Raw genomic sequence first — 19,140 nt, 5'->3', positions numbered from 1 at the left:
GGGTCGTTCTATTTACAGAATGGGTAAGAACGGATTACTGAAAGGTTCTCTTAAATGAAGAATGAAATATTTTTTTAAACAATTCTTGAATGAAATAATGAACTATTGGTGTAAATATAAGGAATGAATTGCGGGGTTGATGTCATTATCGGGGATATGAACGCAATTGGGTTGGTCAAAGTACGCGTAGAGTCCTTCGGACTCCACACACATTGACCAACCCAATTGCGTTCATACCCCGATAATGACATCAACCCCGCAATTCATTCCTTAATTAACCTAGGGGAGTGGCTGACAGCAGTGTTTGAAATAAAGAGAAAATGTATGTCAGTAGCTGTTGCATTTTATTATCTAAATTCGACGACACTGCATCTCTGGGTCATCTTCTAGCAAAGATTAAAAGATTCTATGTAGTTTACATGATATGCTGCTGAGCGCTATCCAGCGAGTACTAAACGTAATAACAAGAAGAAACTTTGTGCCTACGATAACTTCATCTTGGAGTTGTAATATATAATTACATTGGAAATATAAAGATTTTGAGTTGTGCGTCTCAATGAAGATTCAAAGTAAGCATTGTCGGTAAGACTTCATATAATATATGAAGACCGTGATAATGCATTAAAAGAATTGAGCCACTATTCTATTTGCGATTTAATTTTCACTTTTCAAAGCACACTAAGCTTTCTTAAAGAATTGGAATTAGGTTGTGGTAAACACATGTCCAATGAAGGAAAAAGGTCAGGTTTTGTGTCCTAAAATATATCTCATGGTTATAATAGTAACTCATAGTGTTGTTAATAAAAATGACATTTATTTAACACATTTCTTTGTCCATATCTTTCGATTAATTTCTTTAAATGAAGTGTTGAATTATATAAGTTGAGCTTCATTCATGTCATTTATGAACGTCTGTTGATGTATAAAGATTATAATAACTGGTTTATGAAACATATCAGATGACCGTCATAACTGGCAGCAAACATATCGTATTATTGCTGTGTTTGCGATGGTAGAAGAAGGACCACGGTTGGTGGTATTTCTTGAAAAATGGAGTGACTATAATACTCCGAGAAAATGGGACTTACAAAAACATTTTTCCATTAAATTATACTTCCCCAAGTCCGTACAAGTAAGGAGGTTAAAGAATTCCCTCATACTTTTAAATGTTTTTGGCACACAAACGGTGCTTTTTCGACAAGGCAACACAGACATTTGACCTCAATGAGCATTGAGCAACTCTTCGCCTATTCATCGTTACATATAGGGTTCGTTTATAGGCAGAGATGGGAGAAAGTAATGTGACTTGGGATACTACAGATAAAAAGAGAAAACAGTCGGTCAACTATACTAACCCTTGAGGAATGAATGAATTAGATGGAAACGTTCCTTATAATAAAGAAGTTATCAGCTGAAATAAAGAAGTTAATGATCATGGTTTTTGCATATTTGACTCAAACTTATGTGCTCCGAAATCACCAAACATTCCTAGTGAATTTGGACACAAGAACCTGTCATTTTGTGTATGACAATTAAGACGCATTCTGCATGTAAACGTGAAAAGAAAAATTGAGACCGCGGTTATGGACCGTTATAAGCATTGAGCCTCCGCCATATACGGGTGAGGTATAAGAGCCTTTGCAGATGGTAACGACCGAAGAAAGTGTTTTATCGCTATCATTACACCAAGAGTAATTTTGTGGTTAAAAAAGCTGTTAAATGACATGAAAAATGCAAAAACAATTCAAAATAATCTCCTAAACGAGTACTTGTGTGACGTTATTAGCGATGTTTTTGAAAAGGGTTAACAATGTGCTTGATAAGGGCCGCAACAATATACGGCAGTTGATTTTTGGCTTCGACGAAATTATACGGGATTTCTTGGACTATTCACACACATATTTTATCGGGTATTTGTTCAAAACTTTGCATCGTTGACCCACGTTTGGCCAGGAAACAGGTCGCTCAGCATCCATTGATACGATGCGGGCCTTGATAGCGCGCATGAAAAACAAGGTAGTCGTAAACGGCTCGTGAATTTACTGAATAATCCACGTTATCTACTGAGAACGCCCGGAAATAGAAGAAGACTGCCGAAGATATTGTCTGAACGGAACAAAAGTGAAAATTTTGCATGATATAATACTTTATTGTAAAAGTGATCATCCCTTTAAATGCTTCTTGCATTCCCAGATACGAAAAGTAAATTTATTGACATCTAGATATTTTGTAGATTTTCGGTTGATTGTGCGGTGAGTGTTTTTTCTTAGCAAATGTATCAATGTCTTCTACAAATCGTAGGTAAACACAGCCAGTCATGAGTGTAATGCGATTTGCCGTAACAAAGGCAATTTAATAATCGAACCACTTAGGACTCAGAATCAATTTACCTTTTTCCGTGTTCGCTTAGCCATTTATTAGAATAATAATTACACTCAGGCATTATCTCTACGCTTTGTAATACGCTTATAGTAACTCACAATGCTAATTTAAATACGAACGACATCAATCAAAACAAGTAGTTTTTTAAAGGATATCGAACGGCAATGAAAGTTAACATATCCGCATCGTCATTCTGCCGATCTCCTAGTCATTTGAGTGTCTGTACAGCAAAGAACTCCAAGCAAAGTTATCACTGTCATATGTAACTCTATTTACAGACAAAGCAAAGCAGTTATATTAATCGCGATTGCAATAAATAAAATAAAATACAATAAATTTTGTTCTTTTAAAGGTAAATGTCAAGATCGAAAAAAATAAACGCACAATGTTAATAAAAATTAAACATACTTGAACATTGCTATTGTTCATGTGATATTGCGGCAAAAGATTATTTAAAAAAATATATATAGGAAAACAAACTTTTTCATTCTTTTAAAGAAATCATTGCAGATCTTAGTATATTCATACACCTAACATGTTAGGATTATTAAAAGCACATTGCCTTGACGAGTGCTGTTGTAATTGCGCAAAGCAATAAAACCTAGTTAAGTTATCTAACTGTGTTTGTTTATAGATAGAAAGAGCAGAATGTAATATGTAATTTGTGATTCCACATTCAAACAAGAGATAATACGTACTGTCTGCTAACTGTAATCACTTCGAAGGAATGGTACTAGGTAGATCTCAAGTGGGCTTTAAAGTAAAAAGGTTTATTACAAATGAAATAAAAAAAAGTCGATGATAAAACTCTTTGTATATTGGTATCTCTTGACCGCAAGATAATCTGGGTCATCTCTTGGCAACCATTATGAACCTTATATTCACGACTTTCTTTTAAGTTGCATCAGCAGTGCGTATGATTCTGTTCATACTCGTTGCGCTAACAAAAATGTGCTCCGAATTCATTAACTATTTTTTTTTAAATTTGGAAACGGTAAATTTTATTTTGTTAATGGCAATAAAGACGCAGTTGGAAGGAATACACCCAAGGAAGTATTAAGACGATAATCGGCCGTAATACGAATTAAGCCACCACTATTACACATAATGGAATGAACAGGCGCAGAATCAAATTGCCATTTACCGCGTTCAATATGCCATTGAAGAGAATAAAAATTAGCCTAACGGAGACGTTTTCATCACAGGACAAAAGTCAAACGTTTTGCACGATAATACTTTATGGTAAAATTGATCATCACTTTAAAATGCTTCTTGCCTTGTCCAAGGTACCAATAGTAGAGAAATTACAAGTTTATCTACTCGTTCGGTTGATAAAACAACAAACATCTGTTACATAGAAAATTAATCAATGTCCTATGAAATATCGTACATGGACACAGTCATGAGAATTATGCGATTTGCGTTAACAAAAAATACACAAAACCCCCACAAGGGCCAGACAAAACAGAAAATTAAGTTCAATTTTTCAACCTAATAAATTTGAGACTTTAGCATATAAGATTTATCGTCTTTTAGAGAAATGAAGCTGCAACTATCATTCATACAATACTTTTCACGGGTTAGTGGTCACCAAGCCAAACAAGTGGGTTTTCTCCGGGTACTTCGGTTTCCCGCTTAACACAAGACCACACTCTCGAGCAACATCGTGCCAACGAAAGTGATTTAGTATAAGCTATTATAGCTGCTTTTACAATCGTTGTAAAATATATAATGGTTAAAGTAACACATTTTATCTTCTAACACGTGCGTTGAAAGGACCGAAATATTTGGAACACATATCATAAACAGGCAAGTTATAAGGCAAGTGGCTGTAACATTTATGCAAGCAAAGGTTATAAGGGATTTAAACGAAATTATCGGTGTACGAAATGAAATAAGTTTACCACTAATGACATATTCCGTGTTTCAGTAACGAGTACTATCTGGAACCATACCGGATACTATCACATTGTGAAGGTCAAATAGCAGTGTTTTGTTTTGCTATATCCACTGAGAAATGTTAATAACTCCAGCAAAATGGCTAGGGTCATTCAAGCCCAGATTCTTAAGAAACTGCTCGTACGCTTTATCGACCCTAGCTGTCATCACATACTGAAATGAACGTCAAAATCAGCCCAAGAAAAAAAGAAGAAATATTAGAAAACTGACAGGATAGTAATTATATAAATGGAATATAAAAAAGGAGGGGAAACACGTACTTTATCGGAAATGGTATTCAGCTTTGGAACTAGCAGGCAGCAATGTTTGAAACCAAGAAGAAGATAAACGTATTAAACTTGATGACAGTCTTAGATATTAAGAAATAATTATAATATGTCAACGGCTGTTGCATCTTAGAAGCATTTGGCAGCGACCTTGCATGTTAAGATCATCTCTAGGCCAAGACTAACTAACTCTGTCGTTGACAAGAAAAACAGAGTCCTCGCTCCCCTGATCCTTAGTAGTTGTTAGTTGATGAAGTAGCGGCTGCCAAAACATTTTGGGTTACATCGTGATGAAGTGATGGACTTCGAAGTCACATAATACAGTGATGTAGATTAGCATTGAAACATACACTGCTCGATGAAGACAAGACTGTGACAAACAAATCATTAAGGAGGAAGGCCATTTTTTCCGTATGCAATAAGCGCATGTAGATAATAGTAATTCCCAAAGTAATATTAAACGAAATGAAAGCAATTAAAAAATCATTACTTGTTTAAAATGTTAACATGATATTTGAGTATATATCCTAGTCACTTGAGTTTCTGTACATTATAGGTTTCTTAGAAAACTGATCAGTGTCATATTCGTATTCAGCCACAACAATAAAGGCATTGCGATTTGCTTTGTTAAAGAAGAAAATAAAGAAGCGAAGACAGACCGTCTAGAAACTCGTGGTCATTTGAATGACAGGACAGAAATTGAGTCCAGTTACGCATCAACATGTTTTACATTTCTAAGTAATTTTCCTGAATTCAACTGATCTTTTACCTTCAGCGTGATTTTACAGCCAAACACAAAAAAGAACACGATATCTTTTGAAAAATGTTTAGTGAAAATTGTTCTGAATATCATTTATGTGATTACGTGTGCTCCATTAGCCATATTTGTCAGTGTCAGTATGTGTGTTTTATATAATTTATCATACAACGACATTGTAACAACCAGTGCAAGTAGGCAGTTGATTATGATAGCTTTGTTTTGCTGATAAAAATGACTTAAATCTGCACTCTAACATGCATGGAAACCATTAAAAAAATTGATGTGTTCTGCATTTTACTTAAACCGTTAGTAACGATTAAAGCCATAAAACATTAATCTTCAAACGGAAATATGAATATATGCGATCTGATCTTTTGCCAACAGTGTTGTATCACTGGTTTGCAGATATTTCAGCAAATATTTACTCATTTTAAGATAAGAAATGAAAAAAATAGAATAACGGTATATCTGTGAGAGTGCAGCTTTAATACTGTACTTCATTATAAGTACAGAATAGATTATTAGTTTATATAGTAATCTATCGAAAATTTCACTTTTCTTAAAGCGTTAGTAACGAATTCAGCCATAAAACATCAATTTTCGAAGTAAATATGAAAAACAACGTTATGATATTTTGTCAGCAGCTTTTTATCACTGTTTGTCTGACATTTATGCAAACATTGGCTCATTCCAAGACAAAAAATAAACAAAAGATGTTTAAGCGGTCAATCTGTGAGAGTGCAGCTTTACGCACCACCTCTTACTATTTCCCGCGACCGAGTAGTAAAGTCCTAGAAAATAATAGGGTATTATGTCACATGTTGACATTTCAGCTCTTATAACCTTCAAGAAAATGTTTAAAACAGAGGAATAAAATCTATGTGGAATCTGAGTCAGAAAAAAACAAAAAAACATATGAGAATGTAACGACGTTTTATTACAATATGAAACCAACGATTAGAAAACATTCCATGATTTTATTTCCACCTTGAAGGCCTTATGACAGTGTCAGTTGCACTCTTACTCCCAAATAAGATTTATTAAAATGAATACAGTTGTTTAAATATTTCGACATGAAGTGTTTTCTGCACCTTTCTTTTAAACTAAACTCTGTATCCTTCATAAGAACCACTGTTTTTACATAAGAAACAAAACAATAAAAAGAAAAGCTGTCAGGATTTTTTGGCTAGAAGACGTATTTAAATGTTAGGGTTATTAAGATAGTTAAGAGACTGGCATTTGTTTTGTATTTTACTTTGATCATGCGATAAATTGAATTAATGCTGCAACTTCGTCCAATCGACATTAATTATCTAGAGGATCAATCGATTTTCGATCTCAACTTCTAAAGAGTCGGAAAGGAATCAGATGTAGATTGATTTTAGCGAAATCGATCAACATCTTAAAATGTCTGATACTCATAAAAATCATATAAAAATAGGCTGGTACAGTACAAGGAACGAAACAAAAAATTACGCTTGCTAATATACCAGACTGTAATGATACCACGAAAGTTTCCAGAGGGTGAGAAAACACGTGACTTAAATTTGGTTATCACATGTGTCACCACGGGTCACAACCTATGTAAACAAACAATTAAGATACTTTTTTGACATAAAATATATGGAAATATTTCTTAGCATATAAAAAAGTATGCTATTTTCTGATTCAACACGTGTGAAATAGTTTAGGTTTGCTTTTGTGTTAATGGTGCAATCCTTGGCCCACATTTTAATTTTGAAGAACAATGCAACGCTAATGTTTTGGCCAAGGATTGCGTCATTAAAATTCAAGAAAATCTGGATTACAGTCACCTATGACGTATACGATTTCTTTGTAAAGAGTAACATATTCTACTGTGCTGGCGCCAATTTGTAAAAAATGTTTACAAGATATATACCAATTACGAAACTTTTGATGATTTAATAAAGAGAACGTTGTTCCAGTACTTAATGTGAATAATTTGTTCAATGTATGATAAATGAGCTGCGCTAGACAAGCAAAACTTATTTACGATGAACCACTACACACATTTCATTTAGACAGAACCGAAAAACCTATAACCCTATCTTTCTTTTACACTGACAAATCGAAAATTACTTTATGGACGGTCAAAATATTATCCTGTCTGATCTTTCATGCTCAGCGTTACTCACATTTGACCCACTTTTTCAATTCATCAGGCATTCAATATATATGCAAAAAGCTACAGAAACATGCTCAGTAGCAAAAAGTTTAAACATAAACCCGGTTTAGTGGCAATGGGCAACGCCAAAGACATAGAACACAAATTCACAAACAAGAAACATAGAACAGCACACAACTCTACAAACAGCACAGTGCATAAACACTATATATATATAATTGGTATGTTTATCAAGAATTGTTAGGTACCGCCTTGGAACGGTCAGTAAAATGTAAATTTACTAGGGGTTTAAACCAGTTTATGCGCACAAACCTCACTCTTATCCCAACAATTCTTAATAAAGATAAAACGCAAAAGATAAATCTTATCAAAGTATGCATTAACTTGAGGAAACTTATCAATAAAACAAATAATAATAAAAACGAAAAGGTAAACCCCAAGTACTTCAATGATTAGAGATCCCAACTCTATCTGCAGACGGAGGGAAACAATTCAGAGCACCTAATGCAAATACTTTTCAAAGATACGATGCAGTCATCGTTAGAAACCAAAAGCTTCACACACAGTCTGCCTTAAAAGGTTTAAAACTGTGTGATCATAGAGTTTCATAATAAAAAACATCATTGTACTAAAACTGGGAACAAACAAAGAAAACCATTATTAAAAATAAAAGCGACTAGTATATGCTATTCTCTCCTTCCAAATGATTTGAAAACGTAAAATATTTGAAGAAATTTAAGTCACAGCCAAAACACTCAGAGTCAGTCAACATGTGTCCGCAAAACACGGTTTTAATGATAACATGAATTAGCAAATTCTTCATAAAAATCAAAGCACTGAAAGTTTAGTTATAAAAGGATGCTATATTCAACCCAATATTTTGTTTCAGGTATTCATACAAGAAAGCAAGTGCTCTTCAAAATATTGCCTTTATATCCACGGTTTAAATAAAATCCAAGTAATTCATTAAGTCTATCTGCCCAACTGCCTGCTGGAAACATTTTAATTTTACGAATTTTCTTTAAAACATCACCATAAAAATCGTTTTCACTTTGCAACTTTTTTAAGTGTTTTTATTTGAACTACTGAATGACGATTTACACCGTTCTGTTTAATAACCGCAAGCCACGAACAATATTTAAATGGAACGAAAAAATACGGCAAAAACAAATGGACGACTGTTTAACACGACACAAATAACATTATGCTTAAACCATGAAACGTGCTGATTTTTTTCAAAAATTCACTGAAACGTTGCGTTTTGTTACTTTGAGGGCTATTGGTGTCTATATTGGTATAAGTCATAGACACCCTCAAACCTACAAATTTTCTATAACGAATTTACGAATATTGGATTAGGATTAAAAGGGGCTAGACAACAGATCGTTAAAAGAAACAGTATTTCCTCAAAACAAGCCTAGAATCGTCAATGCGAGCTAGCAGGAGGCCGATTATACATCACTTTACATGGTTAAAATAATAAACGCAAAATTGTTGCTGTCTCACATGTGTTTCCCCGTTTAAAAATAGCGCGTACTGACTTCAGAGTTTAAATCATATATGTTCATGAGTAAAGATAAATATACCGACACTATCTTTTAAACTAACTGGGATTTACGTGATAGACAACCGTAGTAAATTTCGAATTGAAAACAATAAATGCGCAAAAACGATATTATACATCAGTAAGTGAGATTCAATTCGTTCACAACTATGTCAATTTTATGTAATATTTTGACAATTTTCTTGTATTCTTGCAATAGTATCATCTGTGTCTATCCCCTTTAAACTCCCGGTAAAAAGAAAGACAACTTTGTTTTTTATGTTGCATACAAACTGCATGGCTGTATATATTGTCATGGCATACAGCAAGCGCGGAAATTATAGATATTCCAAACATTTGACATCAATGACCATGAAGCGTTTTCACGCTAATTCTACGCTTTCAATCTATGATGGATGAGTGTGGCGTTTTGGTGTTTGCCTCCCATGAGTTCGATTCCCGCAAGGGGTACTTTCTTATGGCCGTTCAAAATGGTCACCAGTAATGATTTATACCAAGGCAACAGACTCGACCTAAATAAAATATGTATTACATGAACTAAAATATGCTGGTTTAAAGAAAAAAGTTCAAAACGTGATGGAATTTGAGATTCCAAACGAAGTAGAAGATAAACATATACTGATGTCAAGTGTTATCACTTTGGAGGATTGAAATTGGATAATCATAGGTAAACAATGTTTGGGCAACAGGGAAATATCGTAAGTAGGTATTTTTTCTTAAAATAATGTACTACACGATAACGGTCATAGATAGAACAAAATATATGTTATCAGCCGTTGAATCACAGAATATCTTGGCGACGTCTTTGGATCTCATGGTCATCTTCTGGTAATAATTTAGAAGTTCTGTTGTGTTTTGCCCTTATGTCTATCGTCATTTTATCTGCATCTCTAAAGGAGATTGAACTACTAAGGAATATGAAAAGAAATTGATATCCGTTTATACTGATTGTGTGTAATCGATCAAGATCAAAAGGTATCTGATAGATATATTATGAAATAGCATGATATAAACACATGTCTCCAACGAACGATATAAACGTCCTGACACAATTGAATGAGATCTGTTATGCAAATATTTCAGATTGCAAGGAGAAATACACTGAAAAGTTATAGGGTCCCTAAGGTACGTTTTCGTTTTATTTGAAAATATTGCATTAACGATATATGTGATATATTTGTAAAGTACACGATGATCTATGACGCTAACGTCAATGGGTTAGATAGAAACGGCATCATGAAAGACAAATAGTGTTCATATGTCAGACGAATTCGTCTGAATTCCGTCATTCATAAAACGATATTTATTCAACAAGTATAGTAAAACAATTAGTTACAACACTATATTCTGATGATGTTTGCGAAAGAATGCGTGGTATTGCAATGTTCAGGAAACTGATAAAACTAGATAAAATGCACTTGCACGGCTTGATGACCAAACTGTAAAATACATTCGGAACACCGCGGGCATTTCCATCGAAAACGTCGGATGTATGCCGATACATCAGTAGAAGTAGTTCGCTAAATTTTGAATAATACCATTTATTAATTGTAGTGTTTAACGTGCATTTTGTTTTTCTTAGTTTTAATTGTTTGCCAGTCACGATGTGTATTATTGCATAACTGATTAATATTCCTAGAGTGAACTCACTAAGTTTAACTTCTTAATTCAATCACTTCGTGATCGGCTTGCAGCGTACTTAAATGTAAATATTTCTGACATCGTTAACCGTTCATATACATCCGAGGTTGTTTTCGATTGACAATGGCATAGTAAATTCGACTGAAAACAAACAGTTGTTTTCGACATGTCACACAGAAATACCGTATATCATCTTCTCCATCCATATGCCATTCTGACAAATCTCGGTTTACTCCTGAATGGTTAGAACATTGTCCTGTCTGATCTTTGCGACAGCGCAAATGACATAATACCAGCTCTTTATATTTTATCCGACATTCATTAAAGGATATGAGCAGATCCCTATGCTATAGAATATAACATCAAAACCTTTCTATTTATAGATAAGTCAGGTTTTCTGACCGTCTTATCATTGTTGTATGGAGTAGCCACACGATATTCAACACTCTACAATATGTTCCATCAGTTGTTTTTAATCGATAAAGGTCACTAAAATATATTGCGCTTATTTCATAGGATTTTTCATAAAGCTACACTAGTTTTACGAAAAATATGGTATTCTACTAAACGTATCTTCCCCGAGAGCATTTAACAATACTTTGTATGTGGTGAGGTTTTCAATAAGTATTTTCTCTGAAGATAAAGGTAAATGTATAACATATGTAAGTGTTACAGCATGAACAATTTCTAAGCTGTATTAGTTAACCTGAAAAAGAACATGCGTAAAGAAGGGGAACAAAAAGTCTCACGTGACCATATGAAATTAAGGCATGAATGTAACGCTTGCGAATTTCATAGGAAAACACTACAGCTTGAAACTTTATAGGACTGATTCGGTGAAAAAGCAATTAACATGCACACTAAAATACACTTATAAATACTGTGAATAGAACATTATAACGCTCGAAAGTATGTGTTTCTTATAAATTTCCACAAAACAGCATCTGCCAGTGAACAAAAAAGCACAATAGCTATGCTTTACAGAATACCATGCTACTGTATGAAAAAAACATGGACAAACGTGATGTACAAGTGATACTCGTATTTAGAATCAATACAGACGCATGTATAACAAACATAAATTTTTAGTGATAAACCTTGGACTACTTACTAAATAAGAATTCATGGAAAAAAATAATAGCTGATAACAAAATTGTAACCGTGTGTTTATAATTGAAAGCTCACAGAAATTAAATGACTGGTGGGTGATATAGAATTACTGGCATCAACTATCGTCTCATAAGTAACGGTTACTGTGTTTTCTGCACCTTACTTTAAATAAAACACGGTTGTCCGGTTAGCGCAGTGGTTAGCGCACTCGCTTCTCGCTTCTCACCTAGGCGACCCGGGTTCGATTCTCGGCTTGGGCGCATGTGAGTTTGGTTTGTGGTCACCAAGCCGGACAAGTGGGTTTTCTCCGGGTTCTCCGGTTTCCCCCACAACACAAGACCACACTCTCGCGTAAAATCGTGCCAACGAGAGTGATTAATATAATGTTGTAATAACTTGTTTCACAATCTTTGTAAAATAAATATGTTTAAGAAAGTATCCTTCATAATTGTTTTCGATATTTAATCATCCTTTTCGGTAAATTAAAACAATTGTATTAATGTTGGTGCTGCTTATTTGAGAGTAAGAGTGCATCTTGAAGCAATAATATTAACAAATTTGATAAGATTCCGTGATTTAGTCATTAAAATATCTTATGTGCCTTTTTGAAGAATCAGTATACAGTTATTTGATGGCAAATGCATTTTGTACCATTTTACCACACAATAATGAAAACAATCTATGATCGTAAGATCGTAATTAACCTTTATTCTTATCTGGCAAATTCTTCCCTGAACTGGAAACTCTGATATTTGATCCGTCAAGGTTTAAATTAGGTGGTTTCACAAATAGAAACTATTTGCGAGGAATATTGACCTGATTCAATCTCCAGAAAAAATGTCAATAGGGACAGCGTATGTAGGCTACTTTCTGCTACACAGGCAAACGAATAAATCAACAGTTCGAACATGAAACTTGTGATAAGCTGATGTTATGATATGAACTTTGAACAAGTGCTGATCAATCCTTGCACAGAAATTAGGATACACAAAAAGTTAAAATATGTCTTTGATTTTTTTCTTGTGCTGTGGGATCATTTGATATAAGTAATTCACATTTTTCAATATAACACCACTCAGACCCCGATCGCCATGAACAAGAAATGTTTTAGAATTTTCTACTTATTCTGTGTATAAACATTTTAGCATAAACAATATATTGTTAAAACTTGAGAGAAAGTTCATGAGGATGTTTGTATTTTGTTTTCTTTCAAAAGGAAACGAGTCTTTATAAAATATTATACAGTCCTAAAACATGGCTAAATTATTTGATTTAAAATATATATTTTTATTTTATTTTGTGGCTCAAAACGACCAAAGCACTGTAACTAGAAGAAGATAATACCAATCTGATATATTTGTGGAACTTACATAAAGAAGTTCAATCTTAGATAAACACTTCTAAAGGTGCATCTTCCTCCAATCATAAATCAAATGTAATCTAGACATGATTCAAAAGTATAGATTTATAATTCATTTGTCGCTAAAACCAGCGTTTTAAGTCATTATGATGCAGAATAATAATGATATCGTTCTTTCAAAACACAAGTTATTGGCCTACTTCCAGAACCTATTCAAATAGTCTGGGTTCTAAGGCTGAAAAAATAAAACAAGGAAATTACGTCAACCCTCTGCTATACAAAATATTTTAATATCTTTTATTATAAGCTTCACACAATATAATATTTTTAAATAATAAAAGAAAGAAGCTAATCCGGTTGTGTATTCTTCTTATTTACATTTGACCTCTAAAATGACCTTTAAAAATTAAAATGTAATATATACACTTGGATATTTACACTGTAATATATTATAACTATATATTTCAAGATTTTGGGTTTAAGAATTACTTTTGAAACTTATATCGGCCATCAGCAATCGGGATAAAGGAAATTCGTAACAGCCACTGAGTGGCCAAAGTCACTTTCATAAAAAACTGACATTCTCCTTACCCTAAAATAAATAATTTGTGTAACATTTCAGACACTTTTTTCTCCAAATGAGTTCTAGGAACCCAGACTGATATTGCAAATATATTGTTAAGTGCCTTGTAATTCAATTTTACTTCTCATGAACTTCCAAGCTTTTCGAGACTCAACTGATATCTGATTTTTAAAGCAAATTATTTTTCAATATAGTGGCCCATTAACAGCTCTTTTCACAATAAATGATTATCTCAAAAACGTGCATTTTATGTTAAGTGTTAAATAATTGAGAATGCATCTCTGACAATAAATGAAATGCAACTTTATTATGCTCTTAGAAAACGTACAAATACGGCATTTTGCATTTTAATACCATACATTATGCCATAAAATATACTGAACTAATGGTACATATGTGGGTGTCATACAAATAAATACGTGTAATAATTTTTTTGCACAGTTACAAACATCATTGAAAGTAATACACTTTATTCACGGATATGCAATGTGCAATTATTGTTCAAATCATTTACCTTACATTAGCTGATTGGCAAGACTCAATAAAATGGCGCCTTAATCTATTAGATTGCATAAAGTCGGACAACATAGTTGCATTTTCATTAAAACAAGCGAGACGGATGTTTTCAGATTTTCAAAAAAATATCGTCGGTTTACCATCTGCATACACAATAGCGTCAATGAATGTATTTAAAACCACGGAAGCATGAATATTACGAAATGTCACATGGTGTTACGGTGCTAGAGTACAGGACTTTTCCAGGGAAACTTAGGTCAAATAATTTAGTCACTTGATAAGCCAGCATAGTTATTTTTCGTCGAGATGTTTCATAGCCTTGATGTCGTTATAAGCGTTATCGACGTGCTTACACTTCAACCTTGGCTTAAACAAAAAACAACTGTTTAAAGATTTCGAAACTTATATGTACTTGTTGTCCAAGTAAATACATATATGTACATGTCTAGCAATGCTCATTTGTCTGGTTTACCATTGTCTATTTATGTCCTTCGTAAGACCGAGAGAAAAAACGGGAGTTTGCGTACGATCTGCGCCACTCATGTTCATTAATTTCGACGGCTTGCCATAACAATGTTTGCAGACGTATTTTACAACAGCACTTCTGTGATTGAATTGCACAATATGGCAAATGGTTTCCGATTTACAATTTTGAAAGTGTGTACCGTCCGCTGAAATTTAAATCAAAGTTCTGAATCGAATGAAAACACTTTTAAAGTGGCCAAGCTTTAAGATAGAATTTGTTTAAAGGACGATGAACGGAAAAAGGGACACCATAAATTATCAGGAATGTTTTTTTTTTGCATTAGTTGGGTGTTTCTCAAATTTTATTGCGTAATCATAAAACCAAAATTTACAAAATGCATTATTTTAGATTGAATATTAGTTTTACTTGCTGGTGTTTGGTTACCCTTCTCTATAGCGTGTACATATATTTCAGTAAACTCACTAATACAATTAAACTACAGGGACAAGCCTAGTAGTTGAAGATTATAAAACCACCCTGTTAAGAGGCATAAGATCAGGGAAGTGAACTTAGAGGCACACGGTGAGGGAAGTGAACTAGAGGCACAATCGTACAAACACCACAAACACACCACTCATCAAAATAGCTTTACAGATAATTGATGGGATTATCGCCTTGGAACGGTCAATGAAACACGAGTCTTTTTCGGGCTAAACTGGTTGTAATCTTACGTCAAGACTGGTATTGTGATTGTGTTGGTTTTTGTCATGGAACAATCGGCGAAACAGTTTGCTTAAAGGAAAATATTGGACATCTCTGAAGACGTCATCATGAGAACAGATAACAGTAAAGTGTATTAAAGTGGAAAATCAAATTATACTGTCTATTACTCTTAAAGAAGTGTCATTCAGTGTTTTAGATGTCACGAATTGTTGACGGCAGTTAGGTTGTTGATGTTTATTTACGCATAACTTGTTAATCCCCCATTAAAACGTTTATAGGCAAAAACCTACTTAGTACTCGATATTTGAGTTTGATACTTTGCATTAGTCGATGAATTTTTGTTGCTTGATTGATAACTGCTCCGATTCGGTTTATAATTTTGAATTGTTCAGTATCTCTGAATGTTTGGACAAGTATGAGGTTAAGCACTTGTAAACTAGTCTAAACCTCCACTGAGGTTCTGTTTCGCAAATCGTTCCAAAAAACGGTGACCCCAGCATTGGTTGATACATGTATTTTGATGCATGTGTTGTCTGAATGTTATCTGTACGTTGTGTGTCCCTCATTGAATATCTGTTAGGCCCTAGCATTTGGCATTAATCAGGGTACTTGTTAAATTGGTGGCATTTGGGCGTGTACATGTAGTTTTCGTCGTAAAGTTTATAATACAAGTAAGAATTAAGATTAAAACTTAATACCAAGTTCGTCTTGTTACAAACGTTTTATTACCGTAGCGTCATCCTAATTAAGCGGCAATGGAATTTCGAGTCATTGAATTACAGTCGAGTTCTTAGAAATACGTCATATTTTCTAACCAAATAGATTCCCCTTTGACTATTCCTCGTGCATTATACAATACAGTAATTCAGATCATTGCCGTAGTTGTATAAGTTTGTAGTAATATCAAGTAGGAGTTTGAATCCATGATACAGCGTGTTGCTTAAAACGTTGAAAATCATAAACCCTCTTCAAACTGTCTAATCCGTGTGTATTTGGATTATTAGGACCTACATGTCATTCACGTAGTAAACAACAATCCACGAACATCCAAATTCAATAAAAGCAGGATAAACACGCACGCGAATAATCCTACCATGAATTTAGAATAGTAGCAGGATGAACTCGCGCATAAGCCTATCGTGCATTTAGAAACAGACACACAAATACGAAATTAACCGATTTAAACGAAATTAGCAGAGCAGACGCACCAAATCTGATAAAGTTCTATTGATTTATTTGACCATGAACTTTCCAGGAGTGTTTGTCTTAAACTGATTTGAGCGCAAATCATCCGCTGTATAAATTGACTAGCAAATGAACAGTTAACTGAAAACGAGAATTGATTTTCATACCAAAAAGAAGAAAATCACAGTTCTTGAAGTGCCACAATAACGGGCGCTGAGGCTGCTTCAAGTAGGCGAAGGCTAGAATCAAGGAAAATTCCTAACTATACATGTGGCTAGCCTAGCTCATAGAACTATTGAATAAAGGATATAGTGGGCAAAATTGTTGCCACACATTTTCAGAATAAAAACCTGTAAAAATATGAACGTGTCATTACTTGAGATAATTCGCTCGAAGTCAACATTGGCACTAAATTGAACTCAAGGAAAGATATCGATAGAGGAGGAATCATGTAGGTAACAATGGGGGATTGTGATATAATTACAATGAAACCTACAGGGACAAGTCTAGGTCGATGCTCATGTTTGAAAACTAGCGTGTTAGATGTTCGCTCGGGAGTTTGCATATAAATGATTGATTCTTTGCATTGGTATATATTCAAATACAAAATAATCACTAAATGTTCGTCTTTATACAAGACATTACCATGTTGGATCATCTTATACTGTTCACGGGAATGAAAGTGCGAAGAGAAGCAATGCTTTGGGAATCATTCGTATTAATCGTCTTCTCGAGATAATCCATTATTGAAGAGTGTTCATTGGGATTATGAAAGTCATTTTAATCGGAACATTTGAAATGATCAATCATTGATGCATACCAGTGATTTGTTAGAGCAATAAGTAAATGCCTTTTTTATAAAGATATTCTTATACACTACATGCACTCGGAGTCATTTTCAATCAAAAAAGTTTCAATACCAATATTACAATGGATTCCATCACAAATGACAAAAACATAAGTCTAACGATTAACGTTGACCTTATTTAAAGACACAAAGAACAAAGATATTTAACAGAAGTACGAGAGACACACAACATCACAAGACGAGTACCACATATTTCATTTACAATAAAATATCGTTATCAAAAACTATTCGGGTTTAATTTTGTGGAGTTTCCTCTTTTTTAGTTCACCATATACACATATTACTTGACCTTGCCATAAAGTATTTAAAATAGTGATTCGTTTATACATAACGTATTACATACGTAAAATAATTATGGTTATAAAATACTCAATGAAAACAATATAGATAACACTTACCTGTTGGATTTTGTTTTTATCCAATAATCCAATTGATCTTCAGAATTTCAAGAATGTTCACAACTTGCACTGTATCCGAATATAGTCGGAATAAACCCGGAGCATTCAGTCAATCAAGCCTCCTCTTAAGCCCACAGCGGATTCCCTGAAGTGAACAGAAACATCTAAATATCTTGCAGCATATAAATAATCTGTTGAAGTCACGCTATCTAAAAACGCTTTCCATGGGCAAACTATACTCTCGACCAGCAGTAAATATTAGAATCTTGTAGTGGTATTGAATGATTTACTAAGTATGACATCAGAGAATGGGTCAATCACTGCGTGTTCCTATAGTGGAGAAAGGTTTCCAGGATGTTACAAACGGTTACAGATACTCCTGATATTTGACATCAACGCGCATTAAGAGGCTTCATACCAATTCATCGTCAAACTGGAGTGAGCGTTTATAAACAGGCTGCTAAGATGTACTTCAATTTGAGGATCCAAACAAGCAAATGAAAAAACAACAACATCAAACTAGATGTCAAGTGTAATTCCACTGAAATAACAGTTATGCATATGGAAACAATGTTGTTTGAAGCACAGGGTAAGACCCCAGAGGTCTTGAAACTGATAGAAACGATGACAGTCTTTAAACTGGAAATAAATAGATGTCATGGACCGTTGTGTCTTAATACCTCTTGGCGATTTTTGCATCGCTATTTTATCTCCTGGCAAGAATTTAAAAATTATATCCCATTCGAATGTGATCTCGGGAAATCACCTCTAGATACTTAATAGTTTTTTTTACAAAAAAATGGGAACACGACTGTCATTTGTTGCCGAAGATACATGTTAATAAATTTCCGTACTTTTACAGGGCATGGAACTTTATTTCTTCCCCGCAATGGGAAAGAAAACTCCCGTTCCACAACACGTCATTTTAGAATCATATTTTGATAGAGAATTACACGCGATGAAATGGGTTTGGTCAAAATATAATTTATAAGTCAAACTAACTCATTTTTAACGTTTCACTTTACAAGTTACCAATCATTCACGTTTGCCAAGGGCGAATCGAAATAACCCACATACACGTGAACTTAATTTATAAACAATTATGGCTTAGTATCTTTGTTTCATATGTATGGTAGTTACAAAAACACAATACAGTTATTTATTTTTGCTACTTATTTTTTATTTAAAATTTGAAAATGCAGAACAAAACGAA

The 19,140-nt window shown here is 33.9% G+C and overlaps 1 protein-coding gene across 2 annotated transcripts in view; it reads right to left on the bottom strand.

Moving 5' to 3' along the window:
• Positions 1-18,072, bottom strand: part of LOC128214284 (cAMP-dependent protein kinase catalytic subunit 1) — a 185,824-nt gene extending 167,752 nt beyond the window's left edge. Inside the window, exon 1 of one of the 2 annotated variants that reach the window (XM_052920673.1) lies at positions 17,928-18,072. The gene's annotated coding sequence lies outside the window, so the exon portion shown is untranslated. The remainder of the gene's footprint in view (positions 1-17,927) is intronic. The other variant, XM_052920672.1, reaches the window with a different exon arrangement.
• Positions 18,073-19,140: the final 1,068 nt, after the last annotated feature.

The sequence above is a fragment of the Mya arenaria genome, chromosome 13, assembly GCF_026914265.1.
Source record: "Mya arenaria isolate MELC-2E11 chromosome 13, ASM2691426v1".
In the NCBI taxonomy this organism is placed as follows: Eukaryota; Metazoa; Mollusca; class Bivalvia; order Myida; family Myidae; genus Mya; species Mya arenaria.
Note: the sequence above shows the minus strand (reverse complement) of the source record. Positions and strands in the feature narration are given on the sequence as shown.